The sequence below is a fragment of the Miniopterus natalensis genome, chromosome 2 (genome assembly GCF_054644295.1).
Source record: "Miniopterus natalensis isolate mMinNat1 chromosome 2, mMinNat1.hap1, whole genome shotgun sequence".
Classification (NCBI taxonomy): domain Eukaryota; kingdom Metazoa; phylum Chordata; class Mammalia; order Chiroptera; family Miniopteridae; genus Miniopterus; species Miniopterus natalensis.
In genome coordinates, this window is record NC_142082.1 from 136,772,084 (window position 1) to 136,788,328 (window position 16,245).

General features: G+C 38.1%; 1 protein-coding gene and 2 pseudogenes across 8 annotated transcripts in view; 2 read left to right on the plus strand and 1 right to left on the minus strand.

Moving 5' to 3' along the window:
• Window positions 1-16,245, plus strand: part of R3HDM2 (R3H domain containing 2) — a 141,795-nt gene that overhangs the window by 65,226 nt on the left and 60,324 nt on the right. The window lies entirely within an intron of this gene.
• Window positions 1,555-1,856, minus strand: LOC107546170 (large ribosomal subunit protein eL43 pseudogene; annotated as a pseudogene).
• Window positions 12,694-15,116, plus strand: LOC107546139 (keratin, type II cytoskeletal 8 pseudogene; annotated as a pseudogene).

A 16,245-nucleotide genomic window follows, 5' to 3' on the forward strand; every position in this document is an offset into this window, starting at 1 on the left:
CACTGAAAATGGCTGGGATGAGCTTGCAGGTAGGGAGGGGTGGGGTTTCCAGGAATCATAGGGGTTGGGGGGCAAAGGTGAGAGTCAGGTTGATGGAGGTTCAAATATGGTGCCTGCCCGCTCTGTCCGGGGAGGGCTCGCCAAAGGAGCAGTGGCCTCTGCCAGCTCTTCTTTCTGGGAGAAAGCTGTGCCTCCCCAACTCTGGCCCTGATTCCAGGCATGGTAGCTCCTCCCCTAATGGTCCAGGTTCCTTTCAAGCTGCTGCCCAGAGCTGAGACTCAGAGGGAACATGTCTGAGTAAGTCTGTGCACCGACCCTTTAAGAGGAGCTTCCTGGGACCCCTGCAGCCTTCGATTCCCTCAGTCTTGATCCCTGCTGGTTTTATAGAAGCTGTGGGACTTCTCTTCCCAGCACTGGAACCCTGGGCTGGGGACCTGATGTGGGGATGGGGGGTCTGGTATAGGGCTGGGACCCCTGCTCCTCCAGGAAACCTCCATCACTGAGATAACCCTCCTGGTTTTAAACTGTGACACCGGGTGTGGGACCACAGCCGAGTCTCAGAGATTCAGTCCTGCCCTGCCCTGTATGTACGCCCCTCCTACCCATCTTGATGCTTTTTCAGTTCCCTCTTTTTAGGGCTTCTGTTCAGCTAGATTTCAGGAGGTTCTGAGTGATGGGTTCTGTATTTTAGTTGTGATTTTGATGTGGTTATGGAAGGTGGCAGGTACTACAGTTACCTACACAACCATCTTGTCTCTCACAGAGCAAAAGTTTTTAATTTTGATAAAGTACAATTTGCCAATTATTTTCCTTTATAGATTGTGCTTTGGTATCTTAAGAATTCCTAGATCACAAAGATTTACTCCTCTATTTTCTTCTAAACATTTTATAGTTTTAGCCCGGCCGGGCGTGGCTCAGCGGTTGAGCGTTGACCTGGGATCCAGGTGATCAGGGTTCGATTCCCGGCCAGGGCACATACCCGGGTTGCGGGCTGCAGCCGATCAATGACTCTCTCATCATTGATGTTTCTCTCTCCCTCTTCTTTCCTCTCTCTGAAATCAATAAAGATATATTTAAATAAATAAATTAATTAATTAATTAAATAAATAAACAAACATTTTATAGTTTCACATTAGGTCATCAATCCATTTTGAATTTATTTTTGTGTAAGTTTTAGGGTAGATTGATTCTCGTTTGTCTTTCCCTTTAGATGGCCAGTGATTTTTATACTGTTTGTTAAAAAGACTGTCTTTTCTCTATTAAATTGACTTTGTACCATTATAAAAAATCAGTTGATATATTTGTATGCGTCTGTTTCTGTAGTACTTTCTTTTTCTATTTTGTTGATGTGTCCTTTCCCTTCACCAATTCTATACTGCCTTGGATATTGTAACTTTATAGTAGGTCTTAAAATTGGGTACCGTGACTCCTGCAACTTTATTTTTCAAAATTATTTTGGCTATTTTACTTTTTTGCCTTTGCACATAAACATTAGAATTATGTTGTCTGTTTATTTTTATTTTTTGTTATATAAACCCACTTATTATAGGCTAGCAATGTTTCAAAGTGTGGAACTTATACTAGTCTTTCAATTCCTTCAGTCTTCTGATGGCAGACTTTACTGTGACAGCAGAAGTGGTGTTGTAGGTCCAGGCACCACCAGCTACTGTTTTCATGCAGGAACCAGAGTGCCAGATCCCCACAGCTCGTCTTTTCATCTTGGTTTTGCCACAGAAGGAGCAAGCATACTTGGCATGTTGGCTGATTTCAGTTTTCTTCACCATTTTCTGGAGGGAGGCACGATAACATGTCCCATATTTACCGACGATTCCCACCTTCTTGGTGCGTTTAGCCATCTTGCCACAAACCCGGTCAGACCCCAAGAGGCTTGTCTATTAAAAAAAAAAAAAAAAAAGTCCTGCTGGATTTTGAATGGAATTGTACTAAGTCTGTCAATCAATTAGGGAGAAATGACGTCTTTTCTATGTTGACTTTTCCAGTCCATGAAAACAGTATATGTTTCCCTCATTTATTTAGGTCATTGGTTTCTTTCTTCAATGTTTTGTAGATTTCAGTATACAGATCCTGTACATATTTTGTTAAGTCTGTAACTAAGTGTTTTATTTTGAGGTAGCAGTCATAAATGGTATTGTTTTTTAATTTTTGGTTTTCATTTATTCATTGCTAGATACAGAAGTCTGATTTATTTGGCAGTATTGATTTTATGTCCTATTATCTTGCTAAATTCATTATTGGGTTTTTTTGCGTGTGTGTGTATTCTTTGGTATTTTACATGTACACAAGTATGTTTGTGAAGAGAAGCAGTTTTTATTTCTTCCTTGCAAACCTATATGCCTTTTATTTCCTTTTCTTGGCTTATTGTATTGGCTGGGACTTTCGTTATGATGTCGAATAGTAATGGTGACAGTGGCCAACCTTCACTTGTTTCTGATCTTAGGGGGAAGGCATCAATCTGTAGGTTTGTTATAGTTGCCATTTATCAGATTGAGGAAATTTTCTTCTATTCCTAGTTTTTGAGTTTTTATTATGAGTGAATGTTGAATTTTGTTAAATGCTTTCTCTGCAGCATTTGAAATGGCCATGTATTTTTTCTTCCTTAGACTCAGTATGCTGGATTACATTAATTGCTTTTGAAAAATTGAACCAGCTTTGATTCTTAGGAATAAAATCCACTTGGTTTTAATGTATTTTCCTCCTTATATATGACTTGATTTAATCCACTAATATGTTGTTGAGACATTTAGTACCTTTGGCTGTGATGATATTTGTAGTTTTCTTGTAATATCTTTGCCTGGTTTGAGTATCAGAGTAATGTTGGCCTCTTAAAATTAGGTGGAAAGTATTTCCCTCTCTTCTATTTTCTGAAGAGATTATATAGAATTAGTTCTATTTCTTCTGTAAATGTGTGCTAAAATTTACCAGACAAAACACCTGGTAATTTCTTTAATAATAGATTTCTTTAATACTTATAGGACTATTCAAGTTATCTAATTTATCTAGGGTGCCTTGAAAATTTTTGATTTTCAAGGAAGTGTTCTATTTCAACTAAGTAGTTGAATTTATGTGTTTAGAATTGTGTGTAATACTTCCTTATTATCTTTTTAATATCTGCAGGATCCGTAGTGATTTTCCCCCCATTTCTGTTATTATGTGTTTTCTTTCTTTGTCAGTCTTACTAGAGAGTTGTCATTTTTATTGATGTTTTTAAAGAATTATCTTTTAGTGTCATTGATTTTTTTCTATCTTCAGTTTCATTGATTTCTGCTCTTTATTGTCTTCATTCTGATTACTTTGAGTTTATTATATTATTCCTTTTCTTAGTTTCTTAAGGTAGAAAGTTAGATTATATGAGATCTTTCTACTTATATTAGTTAATGTGGGCTACCATAACAAAATACCACAAACAAAATTATTTCTCACAGTTCTGGAGGCTGAGAAGTCCAAGATCAAGGTGCCAGCAATGTAGGTTTCATTCTGAGGCCTCTTCGTTTAGATTGTAGGCAGCTGCCCTCTGGCTGTGTGTTCACATGACCACCTCTTATGTATGCTCTGGGAGAGAGAAAGAACAAGTTCTTTGGTGTCTTCTTATAAGGGTTCTAATTCTGTTGGATTAGGACTCCATCTCTGTGACCTCATTTAACCTTAATTAGTGCCTTAGAGGCCCTTTCCAAATAAAGCCACACTGGGTTAGGGCTTAAACATATGAATTTTGGAAGGGCACTGATATTTAGTACATGACACTACTTTTCTAATATAAGCATTTAGTGGTATGTATATATTTCTCTCTAAGTACTTACTTAGTTTGCATTCCACAAATTTTGATAAGTTATATTTACACCCTTGTTCAGTTCAAAATCTTTTTCATTTTCCTTTGAGATTATCTCTTTGACATATGGGTTTTTTAGAAGTATGTTGTTTAATTTTCAAGTGTTTGGAGATTTTTTGTTCTGTTTTTGTTATTGATTTTTTTTTTTTAAGAAGTTTACATTTATTTATTTATTTATTTATAAATATATCTTTATTGATTTCAGACAGAAGAAAAGAGAAGGAGAGAGAGAGAGACAGAAACATCAATGATGAGAGAGTCATTGATTGAGCCCACAACCTGGGCATGTGCCCTGACTGGGAATCGAACCCCAATCGCCTGGATCCTAGGTCGACGCTCAACCGCTGAGCCAAGCCCAGCCGGGCTTGTTATTGATTTTTAGTTTAATTTCATTATGGCCAGAGAATATACTTTGTATGATTTCAGTTCTTTTAAGTTTGTCAATGTTGTTTTATAGCTCAGCATATATGATCTATCTTAGTGAATGTTTCATGAGCATTTGAAAAGAATAAGTATTCTGTTTTTAGTTGGAGTGTTCTAAAAATGTCAATTAAATCCTGTTGTTTGATGATATTGTTCAGTTCTACATCTTGCTAATTTTTGGCCTCATGGGTCTATCCCTGAAAGCGGGGTGTTGAAATACCCAACTGTAATTGTACATTTGTCTGTTTTTCCTTTTAGTTCTCAGTTATTGCTTTGTGTATTTTGAAACTATTATTAGGTACAGAGACATTTAAAATTGTTGTCTTTTTGGTGAACTATGCCTTTTACCATTACGTAGTGTTCTTTGTCGGTGATAATTCCTTTGCTCTGAAATCTACTTTGTCAAATATTAATATAGCCATTCCATCTTTTTTTGAATAGTGTTTGTATGGTGTATCTTTTTAAATTTAAATCAGTAGACTTTATTTTTTAAAACGGTTTCAAAGGTTTACAGAAAAATTGAACAGAAAGTTTACAGAGTTTCCTTATACCACCCTCCCCCAATACCACATTATGCTCTATTATTAACATTTTGCATTAGTGTGGTACATGTGTTACAATTGACAAACCAGTATTGATATGTTAGTTATTATTAACTAAAGTTGCTAATTTATGTTAGGTTTTACTCTTTTTTTTAAATTTGTCTTTATTGTTGAAAGTATGACAGATAGCCCCCTTTTATCCCCTATTGATCCCCTCCACCCCACATCTGCCCCCCCAACCCAGGCCTTTACCACATTATTGTCTGTGTTCATGGGTTATGCATATATGCATATAAGTTCTTTCATTAATCTCTCCTCACCCACTCCCCCTCCTTTCCCACCCCGCCTTCCCACTGATTTTCGTCAGTCTGTTCCATGCTTCTATGTCTCTGGATCTATTTTGTTCCTCAGCCTATTTTGTTTACTAGATTCCGCCTATGAGTGAGGTCATGTAAAACTGAACCAGGAGGAATCAGAAAACCTGAATTAGGCTAGTAACAACTGATGAGATCAAAGCAGAAATTAAAAAAACTCCCAGCAAACAAAAGCCCTGTTCCAGATAGCTTCACAGGGGAGCTGTTTAATTCTTTAGGTTGTAGGGTTAGATAGTTTACTAAAAATTTTTTTTGCTTTTTGACATAGGCCTGTAGTGCTATGAACTGCCCTCTTAGGATTGCTTTAGCTGTGTCCCATAGGTTTTGGGTTGTTGTGTGTTCATTTGCATTTGTTTCCAGGAAGTTTTTGATTTCTTTCTTGATCTTATTGGTAACCCATTCATAGTTTAATAACATGCTATTTAGCCTCCATGTGTTTGAATGTTTTTGAGTGTTTTTACTGTAGTTTATTTCTAATTTCATGCCATTGTGATCTGAGATGCTTGATATGATTTCAGTCTTCTTGAACTTGTAGAGACTTGTTTTGTGTCCTAACATGTGGTCTGTCTTTGAGAATGACCCGTGTGCACTTGAGAGGAATGTATATTCTGCAGCTTTAGGGTGAAATGTTCTGTAAATATCAATTAAATCCATCTGATCTAGTGTGCCATTTATAGTCACTGTTTCTGTGTTGACTTTTTGTCTGGAAGATCTATCCAGTGAAGTCAGTGGGGTGTTAAAAGTCCACTACTATGACTGTATTGCTGTTGATCTCTCCCTTAAAGTCCTTAAGGTTATTATTGATAGGTCCTTATTTATTGCCATTTTAATTCATTATGCCTATGATTCTCTCTATTAGATTTTACTCTTTGTGTTGTACAATTCTTTAGGTTTTAAAAAATGTATAATATTATGTATTCACTGTTAAAGTACCATACAGAATAGTTTGTTGTATTTACTTTTAAACTGCCTATATCATTATATGTGAAGTGTTTCTAATTTGTTTGGACAATTTCTGTCTTTTAATTGGTATTTTTTAGACTATTTAAATTTGATGTGATTATTGATATTTTTAGATTTAGGTCTACCATCTTATTTGTTTTTTTCGTTGGTGTTCCTATTTTTAAATGTACATATACTTGTACATATGTGTATGTGTATATACATACTCCTAACCTTTTTTTCTGTTTGATTTTTTTTTTTTTTTAATTTTTAAAATTTTATTGTTGACATTATTACAGATGTTTCTTTCTTTTTTAAAATATATTTTTATTGATTTCAGAGAGAGGAAGGGAGAGGGAGAGAGGGATAGAAACAACCAGGATGAGAATCATTGATCGGCTGCCTCCTGCACGCCCCCTACTGGGGATCAAGCCTGCAACCCAGGTATGTGCCCTGACCAGGAATTGAATCGTGACCTCCTGGTTTGTGGGTCGACACTCAACCACTGAGCCACACCAGGCAGGCTACACACCTAACTTTTAATGGTCTACTTAGAATGAATATTTTGCCATTTCAGGTGGATTGTCAAAACCTTACCACCATGTAGGCTTCTTTCTTTATCCCCCTTTAATGTTGTAGTTGTCTTATCACATTTATCTACATATATTGAAAACTCCATGTTATAATCTTACAACTTTTGCTTTTAAACCTATTTTAAAGAACTAAGTAGGGGCACCCAGCCAGGCATGGCTCAGCAGTTGAGTGTCAACCTAGGATTTAGGCGATTGGGGTTCGATTCCTTGTCAGGGCACATGCCCAGTTGTGGCTTGATCAGTGACTCTCTCATCATTGATGTTTCTCTCTCTCTCTCTCCCTCTCCTTTCCTCTCTTTGAAATCAATAAAGATATATTAAGAAAAAAATAAAAAATAAAATAAAGAACTAAGTAGGGGAAGAATAATAGTCTGTTGTTTGTAATCAGATATTTAGCATTTATATTTTTCTTTTTTCATTTTTGGTATTCCAAATATAGTTGTATTATTTCCCATCTTTTTGAGAACTTTCTTGGGCCATTCTTTTAGAAAAGGTCTGCTGGCAATGAATTATCTTAGTTTTCCATCATCTGATAATATCTTTATGTCATCTTCATTCCTAAAAACAATTTTCTTGGATATAGAATTCTGTTTATAGTTTTTCCTTTTAGCACTTTACTGTTCTACTTCCTTCTACTCTTCATAGTTTCTGATAAGAAATATGAAGTCATTCGAATCCGTGTTCCCTTAATAATCAGTGCATTATTTTTCTTTGGTTGCTTTCAAAATTTTTTCTTTGTCTTTACTTTATAGCTGTTAGATTGTGATGAAATCAGGAGTGGACTGTTTGAGTATTGTTGAGCTTTTTGACTCTATAGGTTTATGTCTTTTGTGAAATTTGTGAAGTTTTCAGCCATTATTTCTTCAAATATTTTACTACAATCTTTCTCTCCTCCTGGGACACTGATAGCCCAAATATTAGAGTTTTTGGTATTGTTTTTTAGGGCCCTGACAATCTGTTTCCCATCCTACCCCCAACCCTTTTTCTCCTTATTTTCATATTTGATATTTCTATTGAAATTCTATCTGTCTTCAGTTTAAATTTTATATGTCTTCAGATTCACTGGTTCTTCTGTCATTTGTCTTCTGTTATTGAACCCAAGTGGGTGTTTATATTTTGGTTTATATATATATATATACTTTTTTTATGTTAATCCTCACCCCAGGATATATTTTTTCCATTGATTATTTTAGAGAGAGCAGAAGTGGGGAAGAGAGAGAGGGAAAGAGAGAAACATCGATGTGAGAGAGACACATTGATTGGTTGCCTCCTGCACGGTATCAGAAATTGAACCCAAAACCCTTTGGTGCGTGGGCTCAGTGCACACCACTGAGCAACACTGGCCAGGGCAGTTGTTATATTTTTTAGTTTTAAAATTTCCATTTGGTTCTTTTTTATATCCTCAGTTTCTTTTCTGAGGCATTCTGTCTTTCCATTAGTTTCAGGAGTGTTTTTCCTAATTGTTGGAGCATTTTTATAATAGCTACTATAATAGCTGTCAAATAGTTTCTCCGTCTGTGTCATCTCAATATTGTATTTGTTCATCTCTTTTCCTATACAAATTGAGATTTTCTTGGTTCTTTATATGCAAGTAAGTTTGGATTGCATCCTGGAAAATTTGAATATTACATTACATGGGTCTGGGTTTCGTTTAAATACCATAGTGAATGTTGATTTTTATTTTAGCAGACATCTGACCTGGTTGGGTTCAGCTTTCAAGTTCTATCCAGCCTTCGGTCGGTGGTAATTCCAAAGCCATTTCAGCTTTCTAAGCTTTTGCAGTGTTATTGACATCTGCTTTGCATGTATATTACTCATTAACTTATCTAGGAAGTGGCCAGTGGTTATTCTCATAGTTCAGAGTGACCTTATTGTTAAGAGATACACACTGAATTATTTTAGGTATGAAGGGTCATTATGAGACCATCTCAGATAGTTCTGAAAAAATTTACACATGTATGGATGCATACATATATACTAAATCTGTATGCGAATCTAGATGACTATTATACTATTTTTGCAAATTCTGAGTACGTAATTTCTTAAAATTTTGGAAGCAAATGAGATATATGTAAAAAACACGCCATTTATCTGCTTAAAACCTTCCAGTGGTATCTTATCTTGCTAAGTATAAAAGCCAGATTCCTTTCAGTGGCCATTTGGTCCTTCAGTATCAGCCTTCTAACCCCCTAGTGGCTTCTCATCTCATTCAGAGGAAAAACCGGAATACTCTTTTTTTCTTCTTCTTCTGTATGACCCTTAGTGAGTCTGTCTCATATTCCTAGAGCATATCATAGTGTCTGGCCATAGTAAGAACACAAGCACACAACAAATATGTGTTTGAATGAATAACTAGTTATCTTTGTGACAGCTTTTATTATTTTCCTCAGGATGCTTGGACCCTACCCGTATGTTATTTTGTGCTATTGCAGACCTTGCACCACCTATACTGTCCATTACTTGCTGTAGCAATAGAGATTATTATTACCTTTCCTTAGGCTCTTAAAAATTAGGGCCTAAGGTCACTTTTAAGTCTTCTGTCCCAAAGTCACGCATACTTTCAAGAACTATTACTGTTCATCCTTGGTGTACTTTGTACCACTTACTTTATTTCAATCTATTTATCCTCATCCCCATCTTTATACTGTGTTCTCATCCTTTTGCATCAGTTTGACCAGTAAGGTGCCTTCACAATTTCCTCATTCCTCCATTTTATGGCCAGTCTTCTCCCCATCCTTTTGGGGACAGATATAGGAGAAGGAACAGATAACAACTAGTATCCTATGTTGCCTACCTTCTTCCTCAAAATGAAAAATGATTTTACTAAATATAGCTTGCAGGAAAGAAAATTCTCTGTAATTAGGTTTGGTCTTAGTTTCTGAAGTCCAGCTGCGTACTTTTACACAAAGACCATTTCTCTGGGCTCAGTTATTTTGCACGTTGGAAAAAGGCAAAATAATTTTAAAAGTGAACTTTTAATTCAATACATATCCCCAACTCATTATTCTTCTCTAATAAGACTCTATTTTGGCATCTCAACATATGCAGCAGAAAAGAGCTGCTGCTGTGTCTTTAAAAAGCCATCCTCAGAGCAGTGTGGAGGCAGACATGTCACTGAAGTGCCTGAATGAGAGCGAGAAGAGGAGGTGGGAGGGGGTGCTCTTGCAGCCTGTGTGTGTGTGTGTGTGTGTGTGTGCGCACGCACACGCCCGTGCGTGCGCGCGCACACAAGTGGACTGTTGGCAGAGCTCTAGGTGACATCCCTCTGAACAGCTGGGCCATGGACTGCTTCAGAGCTGCTTGTCAGAGCAATTAGCTTGCTGGAGACACAGCAGCAAGGATCAGTAGCGTTTCATTCAAGGGTGAAGGGTGCAGGAGGGGACCGTGGGTGGGGGAAAAGGCACAGGTTTCCCAGAAGGAATTTCTTCCAGCAAAATTCCGGCAGAACAGATTCTTACAATGAGGTCTCCATTAATAATGTGAGCTCGCTGTTGGTTTAAGTGCAGATCCATCTGGGGTGAGTTTTGGATAATTTTTTCTTCTTTACGTAAAAGTCCTTGAACTCCACCGACTAGATAGGGAAGAAACTAGAAAGATAGATATCTTTTGTACCTTGGGCAATTTAACTATATAACACACACTAGGGAAATTAGAGAACAGTCAAGTGTTAAGGTTTTTGGGCATTTTCATTTGCTGTTTTTTAATCTTTAAAATATTTTTAAAATTAGTTTGCTAGAACTTTTCCTGTATTCAGATTTTACCTCTTCCATGGCTATTTCAAGTGATGCTTCATTCAGATTCAGCTTATGAGAATAGTGGTGATTTCTGTTCTCTTGGGTGATGCTGTTGACGCACATTGCAGGAAGCAGGGAATCCCCTATAAATATCCTTCACTGGGTCATTCCACAGCTATCCACACCCAGCTGGTGAATATGTCTCTCTGTCCTATGTCTTTACATAACTGTCCCCTAGTCTTTGAATGTGATAAGAAGAAATATGTTGCCTTTGCTGTTCCTAGGAAGCTTTTTTGATTATGAACATCTTAGGAGGGATTTTTTTTCAGTGTTTTTACTGAAACATGCCTTTTGACTTGTTGAGGTTGTCATAAGAATTTCCCTGTAGGTTTACTGCTCCTTATTTTGGATTATTTGTTCATTTCTCATAATTAGCTTGTTTTTGTTTGCTTGCCTTGGTTTCTAAAGAGTGTGGAGATGGGATTCCCTCTACCTCCAGTGACGTAGTGATTTTGCTTGCAGTCTTTTTCTTCTGAGAGGGAGGAGACAGAGAAGGAAGAAGAAAAACCCATCATAAGTGGTGCGTTCTCCCATCTGTGCCTTGATGATAACTGGATGGATTGGACAGAGCTGAGAGCAAAGTGGGATGTTGTTAATGATAAGGATGCTATTTTGTTTGTTTCCTTTTAGACTAGGCTGGGGCCAAAGTCAGGATTGCTGAAGCAGCATGCCTGAATTAACCCTATGTATCCTACTGCTAATGAATTTTACCTAATTGTTTTGTCTAAATATGGAATGAAAAGGGCTCATAAGCAGGTTTCTAGAACCTATCATCCATGAATAATTCTAGGTTGAGTTTTAGAATTTGGAATTTTTTTCTTATTTGCACTGGTCCTGAGCATGCAGTTTGTATGTTTGAGCAAACCTCAAAAATAGGTAGTTACATAAAATTTCTTGCCACTGTAGTTAGAGTAAAGCTCTCATTTTGAATGTATGGAGCTAAAACAAAGCTTTTAGGAAGAAATTTAGGTGTGAACCTAACTTCTCTTTTTTGGGATTAAGTGCTTGGGCTTCTAGCTCCTTTTTATGCAACTCCATTTTAATACCACTGATCTCTGGAGGGCTGCCTGCAAAGGTCAGTGTGAAAAATTCAGTAGACTAGAGCCTAGGAAAATTTAAGGTTTCCTGTCTGTGGATGTGTTTGGATAGCATATGTGGAACAGTACCTTTAAGAGCTTACTGTTTTATTTTCTATCCTGATATTTTTTTCTGTTCTGTGCTTTCATTATTCTAAGTTATATATGTCAAGTGAAAAGAGTAATGTCTACTTTTCAGCTTACATTACGCAGTTCTATTTTTATGATCGTTCAATTATATTAATATGTATTATAGCCATCAATATTTCAAACTAACAAAATTCTAATTTTATTTGGAGAGAAGGAGGGGGTGGAGATAATCCTAAGGTAAATCAAGAGCATTCCAGAATAACCTATTTAGAAACTTGCCAGAGACTGGAGCTATAAGGGTTAAGAGAAATTCCACTGCATCCTGCTTCTCAATATTGCAGCAAATATGTGGATAATTTCTTGCTAGCTTTTCAGGAAACCCCTGTGGTGGACAGCCCTCATTAATCGTTGCTGGGAGACTGCTCTGACGTCACTGGGAGCAGTTCCCTGTCTGCGGCGAGGACAGGAATAGCCAGCCTTTGAGGGGGAAGAAAACTGCTGTGGAATTAAAAGATGAGGATTTTTGTTAACTTGGTTTTCCTTTCATTTGGGAGTGGGTGGAATAGTCCTAAAGTCTTTCTTAAATGTTTCAGTCATTAGCAATGGAAATGTTATTAAGTCTTTTTATTTCAACTGAAAATGTCGTCTTTTTCAATCTTTGTTTTCTAACCATCAAGGTTTTGAAAAGGTCAAGGAGAAGATTTTAGTTTCTTTTTTTTAAAAAAAAAAAAGGAGGAGGAAATGATTAAAACTGCTTTTGCAAAAGGTGTTTAGCATCACCCTACTTGGGATAATTAAAAACATGATATATATTGGAAGAAATTTCTGGTGAAATTGAAATTGATAATGACCATTTCTATGCCTAAAAGTTACTATATGTACTTCTCTGATATTCTCTCCTAACCCACCCACACCCACTACTATATAGCCTGTTAGGAGCTGCTTTTTTGGAAAAGTATAATAGCTAAATGCTTGGGCTCTGGTTTAGGCTGCCTGAGTTCAATTTCCAGCTATGCCAGTTGCTGGTTCTGTGACCTTGGACAAAGTACTTGATCCCTTCATTTCTTCATATGTAAAATATGAAATGAAGATAATAATACCCACCTACTATAGTTGTTTTTAGGATTAAAAGAATTAATACATGTAAAGCCTTTAACATAGTTCCTGGTCATCTTAAAGGCTTACTTAGCATTAGCTGTTATTGATATTTAGAAATTAAACAGGATAATACCATTTATATCTTCAGATCACCTGTAATTTTTGAGGAAACCAGGAGAGATTTTCAAACCATGTAGGATATTGAGCTTTTAAAATGAATATAAGTATTATCTAGATATTTAAATTTAAATTTGACACTGTTGATCTTTTTAGGAAGTATCTTTTCTAATTTGATGCTTATAGGCTAAATTGCGAACATATTTCCTCAGATTAACAGCTCTCTTCTTTCTTTGAGCTTTTGACTTCTGTAGATGATGGTTAGTTGTTTTTTATTTTTTGTTTTATTTTCTACCACTGATTCTGATCTACTTTAAAATCTTAGAACACTTACCTTTATTGTCTACCTCTTAAACTTTGTATCCTCTACTTTTCTCTGTGTGAATTGATGTGGTCTTCCTTCATATATTTATGAAAGTATAAGATTTATATGAATTGACTACATCTTAAAAACTCTTTAAATTCTAGTTTTCAAAAATCTAGGGTCTTGAAGCAGCTTTTGGCTCCTTCTCTAATCTGTCTAGTTCAGCCTCCTCACCTGCACTCTAGCCTTCACCATATCCACAAGGGTGACCCAGAAGACCTACAAGATGTCCACCTCTGGCCTCCACGCCTTCAGCAGCCGCTTGTACTTGAGTGGGCCCAGCACCTGCATCAGCTCCTTGTCCTTTTCCTGGGCGGACAGCGGCTACCAGGTTGGCCTGGGCATCAACATGAGTCTAGTCGGGGGTTACGGCGGGGCTGGAAACATGGGGAGCATCACAGCTGTCCAAGTGAACCAGAGCCTGCTGAGTCCCTTGAAGCTGGAGGTGGATCCTAACATCCAGGTGGTGTGCAACCAGGAGAAGGAGATCAAAACCCTCAACGACAAGTTTGCTTCCTTCATCGATAAGATGTGGAGCCTGGAGCAGCAGAATAAGATTCTGGAGACCAAATGGAACCTCCTGCAGCAGCAGAAGACAACTCGCGGTAACATGGACATGTTTGAGAGCTACATTAACAACCTTCAGTGGCAGCTGGACACGCTGGCCCAGGAGAAACTGAGGCTGGAGGCAGAGTTTGGCAACATGCAGGGGCTGGTGGAGGACTTGAAGAAAAAGTATGGGGATGAGATCAACAAGCACACAGAGATGGAGAATGAGTTTGTCCTCATCAAGGATGTGGATGAGGCTTATATGAACAAGGTAGAGCTGGAGTCCCTCCTGGAAGGGCTGACGAATGAGATCACCTTCTACAGGCAGTGGTGTAAAGAAGAGATTCGTGGACTACAGTCCCAGATCTCCGACACATCTGTGGTCCTGTCCATGGATAACAACTGCTCCCTGGACCTGGATGGCATCATTGCCAGTACAAGGAGATAGCCAACTGCAGCCAGGCTGAGGCTGAGACCATGTACCAGATTATGTATGAGGAGCTACAGACATTGGCTGGGAAGCATGGGGATGACCTGCGCCACATAAAGACTGACATTTCTAAGATGAACTGGAACATCAGCCGACTCTAGGCTGAGATTGAGGGCCTCAAAGGCCAGAGGGCTTCCCTGGAGGCCTCCATCACTGATGCCGGGCAGCATGGGGAGCTGGCCATCAAGGACACCCACGCCAAGGAGGCTGAGCTGGAAGCAGCTCTGAGAAATGCCAAGCAGGACATGCCCGGCAGTTGCACTAGTACGAGGAGCTCATGAACACCAAGCTGGCCCTGGACGTGGAGATCACCAACCTATAGGAAGCTGCTGGAGGGCAAGAAGAACCAGCTGGAGTCTGGGATGCAGAACATGAATATCCACTCCAAGACCATCAGCAGCTACTCGGATGTCCTGAGCCCATCTTACGGAAACCTCAACTATAGCATAGGCTTCCAGGCCAACTTGGCCTCTGGTGGGAGCCCTGGCTCCTTCAGCTGTACCAGCTCCTTCAAGATGGTTGTTGTGAAGAAGGTTGAGACCTGTAATGGGAAGCTAGTGCCTGAATCATCTGATGTGCTGCCTAAGTGAATGACTACTGCAGTTCCTCCTGTCTTTCAAGCCTGCAGAAAAGGAGCTGTGCATGGGTGCAGCAGGCACAGGAGACCTGCCTGAGGCTAAGCCTCAGTCCTCAACTCACCCTTGGGGTGGGGGAGTTTACTGCTGGGGGACCACCTTTTTCCTATATCCCCAACTTAAAAGGCAAATCAAGCATTTTCCCCCAAAACAAAGTCTCAGTTGGCTATAAATAAATAAATAAATAAATAAAAATTTTTAAAAATCTAGAGTCTTAAATGGACCAAATGTCAAATCACAAACAAATACTAAAATAGCCAGTATCTCCATGCCCTTTTCCCTTCTTTTAATTTCATATTAAAGACTTAGAGTGTCCTTCTGTGATTTTTGAGGCTTCACCTTTTGGATTGCTCTCTAAACTACCAAGATACACTGACAAGAGCTAGTAAGGTGTGTAACATTAATGGCAAAAAGAGTGTCGACCTGTGTAACTTTTTATCCTCTCCTCCCTATAAATTTTCTTAGACCAGTGAGTCTTAAGGAGTATGGGGTGCATATCTTCTCTAGTGGAATATGTGGAGAAAGAGTCAGTATTACTAGAAAGGGGCATGAGCTGAAGAAAAATGAAAAGTGAGAAGCGTTTGCTGCCTGGGTGACTGTCCCTAAAGTCCAGGCACTGCCACGGGATGTGCTAAGTGGACATTATATGTTGCTGGGGGGACAGATGAGAAACACTATAATTAGGTAGTGTGACTGCCTGTGCTTCTATTAACTGAAGTGAATTAAGGGGGAATTTTTTTATCTCCAAAACTCCTGAATTTATCCTAGGGAGTTGATGAGAAATGTAAATGAAGATTTAGATACAAAGGTGATCACAGTATTATTTTATCATAAAAATTAACAGCTTTTTAAATATTCAATAATAGGGAAATAGTTAAATTATGGTATGTGTATGAAGTAGAACATTAGATAGCTATTAAAATGACTTAGTTGTGTCTTTTTGTTTGTTAATCTGCACCTGAGGATATTTTTCCATTGATTTTTACAAGGGGGGGGAGGAGAGAGAGAGATCAGTGTGAGAAACACACTTTGATTGGTTGCCTCCAGCACAGGCTGGAGATCGAACTTGCAACCCAGGTATTTACCCTTGACCGGGAATCGAACCCAAGACCCTTCCATGCATGGCCCAATGCTCTAAGCACTGAGAAACATTGGTCAGAGCTAAAATGACTTTGTTAAAAGTAATAATGGCTAAAATGACCTTGTTAAAGGTAATAAATGGGCACAGTTTTAGTAGTAGTAAAAAGTATTGCATAAAAATATTCTATAGAATGTAAATTACATAAAAATTATTGGATGTGGAAGCATATC